Source organism: Moschus berezovskii, chromosome X (genome assembly GCF_049115385.1).
Source record: "Moschus berezovskii isolate FMDL1 chromosome X, NW_MosBer_1.0, whole genome shotgun sequence".
NCBI lineage: Eukaryota > Metazoa > Chordata > Mammalia > Artiodactyla > Moschidae > Moschus > Moschus berezovskii.
The window spans coordinates 24,485,868-24,488,919 of NC_142488.1; the positions used below are offsets into that span (position 1 = coordinate 24,485,868).

The 3,052-nt window shown below is 33.9% G+C and overlaps 1 pseudogene; it reads left to right on the top strand.

Moving 5' to 3' along the window:
- Nucleotides 1-892: 892 nt before the first annotated feature.
- LOC148773244 (cytochrome c pseudogene) lies at nt 893-1,202 on the top strand (annotated as a pseudogene).
- The last annotated feature ends 1,850 nt before the right edge of the window (nt 1,203-3,052 follow it).

The window sequence follows — 3,052 nt, forward strand, 5'->3', positions numbered from 1 at the left end:
TCTGGTTATGTACAGTCTGTGCAGATTTTTTATGCATGTTAGCAAGAAAAAAAAATACATTGCCTTTTGCTATTTTTAATAAGATATTTTTGCTCTTGTTATATTTTGTTACTATTGTCACTCCAATAAATTATCCTTTTATTTACACAAATGGAAAATTTAGAATTGACAAAACAGCTATTTAAATTTTAAAATATTTCACTAGTAAATGACTTTTAGATATTTATATGAAATACAAAGAATATTAGTGAAGTGTACAAAAATCAAAACTTATGTGAAAGATACGTTACCTCCCTAGAAACGGCAATGGCGGCCTTCTCAACAGAATCCATAGACAACCGAAATAATGGAGCAGAAGCTTTCTGATACTGAACAAAAAAAATAAAACGTCAGTAGAATTCTCTATCTGGCAAAATTATCTTTCCAAGCTAACAGTGAATTAAGACATATCCATATAAACACACCTGAGTCAAGTTTCCGGCAGACAACCTGTAATTTATGTTATTACCGGAAGTTCTACAGGATATGAAAGGAAATATGGAAACCGAGAACCACAGTGACCTGTGATCTGTGCTTGAAAAGCACAGGGTGGAGGACCAACACGGTGCCCTCTGCTGGTGATAGCTGATAATGTCAGTTGGCTGAAATTTCAGCCCAGGAATTTATCCAGCATCACAGCTGTTGCATTGTATTGGTTACAAAGGTTTACTAGGATTCACCTAGAATCCTGGGAGGAGCCATAAAACGCATCTCTTGAAGGAAAGGAGGTCAAAGAATGTGTGGAGAGGTTTTCAAATGGCCATAGGGGTGTGTCCTTTGGTTTAGAGAGCAGGACCTTCCGCTTGCGGCTTGAAGCAGGAACCTCAGCCGTTCGAGAAGGAACGATTTTAAAATGGGTGACGCTGAGGACAAGATTTCTGTTGATAAGTGTGCCCCGTGCCATATTGTGGAAAAGGGAGGCAAGCACAAGACTAAGCCAAATCTCCATGGTCTGTTTGGGTGAAAGACAGGTCAAGCTTCTGGATTCTCTTATATGAATCCCAACAAGAACAAAGGCATCACCTGGGGAGAGGAGACATGGATGGATTACTTGGAGAATCACAAGAAGTGCATCCCTGGAACAAAAGTGATGTTCGCTGGGATTAAGAAGAAGGGAGAAAGGGAAGATGATAGCTTATCTCAAAAAAGCTATTAATGAGTAATAGTTGTCCACTGACTTATTACAAAACAGAAATGTCTCATGACTTTTTATGTGTACCATATTTAAATTGATCTCATACACTAGAATTCAGATCATGAATGACTGATGGAATATTTCTGTTGGACAGTCCTGATTTAAATAAGATTGGCTTGTGGCTTAATGAATATGGTCAGCTTTTTGAATTTTGATATAATTCCAGTTCAACAAGGACTATCACTGTTTTCTCTTTCTAAAGAGATGATTGAACTTGAATTAGAAATCTCAGACTTTACAGGAAGATGGTGAATGCCTTCTCAGACCCTACAGGAGATTGGTTTTATGCTCAGATTTCTATAACTGGTGTATATATATATATGTATATATACATATATATATATTTAAATACTGAGAAGGTCCCTTCACTATCTCATAGAACAGCATGAGAGTCACCTGTGTTTCAAGTCGTGCTCATTAGCTTATTTATTCAAGGGCTAAAGACACACTGACAATGTCCACTATATCTTTTTGGTCTTAACTATGCCAATTTAATTAAAATTCTTTATCTAAAATACTGCCTTTTACTTAATGAAAGGCATTTTAGTATGGTTTATGTATAGCATCAAATAAAGAATATTTGGCACCTCACATTTTATAGATGATCTTTAAGGTCAGATGCTTTTAAAATTCACTGTGACAAGCTATGATAGTAAACTTTGCTTGTGCATTCTTCATGAAGTCAGACTAAGTTATAATTCAGGATTGTCTTTTAAACAGGAATTCAGAAACACAACTGTAGAACTACTTATATGTGTGTGATTGGTAATGATGCTTTTGCCAGCTCATTAGAAAAGTTAAAAAGTAGAGGAACTGTATCATTAGCACAGATTTGTAAACTATCTGATCATAGGGCTTAAGAATTAAAAACAAAGTCAGAGATTAAAAAAATTAAAAAAATAAACTGCCACAAATAAAAATTCAAAAGAGGAATTTAAATTGAATTAATAAAAAAATATTCAATATTCAAAAGGAAGCACAAAAGAGGAACAGAAAAATAAAGAGATGGTGAAAATAGAAAACGAATGGCAAGATCATCAACTTTAAAACAAACTATATTAATAATACTAAATTTAAGCATACCTAATCATTCCAATTAGAATGGAGAGTTTTTCAGACTAGAAAAAAGACAAATCCTATTTGCTATATGCTACTTACACATGAATTAATTTGAATTTCAAGAGATAGGCTGAAAGTAATAGTATAGAAAATAATATACTGTGTAAAATTAAGCATAAGAGAGCTTGACTGGGTACATTACTGCCAAAGTAGACTTCAAGTAACAGAGTATAACTGGAGAAATATAAGGACATTTCACAATTAATGAATCCATTTATCAGGTGACAATATTCCTAATGTCTAAGTGCCTAATTACAGAACTTCAGTACATGAAACAAGACCTGATTTTTTATAATTTTCAGTTTGCCACTAAAATTATTAATTTTGTCTTCTATTTACTTGAACATAGGCATTTTTAATGAATATCTGAAAGATTCTTTATCTGGTTAACTTGTTATTCTAGTTCCATTATCTGCTGTTTCAACTGGGTTTTGGTCACATGTCCTTTTCTCCTACTTATCCTGGCCATTTGTAATTGTATGCCAAAAATTATATGAAAATTGTAGACATAATTCAAGTTAAATTTCATTCTGGTTTTGCTACTAACAAGACTATCACTTTCAGATCTATCTATTCCAAACAGAGATTCAAATGATTCAGAGATGAGCCTGGTAAGAGTTGGTCATTTCTGGCTTTACTGTTGCTCTCAAACTACAGCCCTGAGCATCCCATTCAAACCCAGCAAAATTTACAACCTCT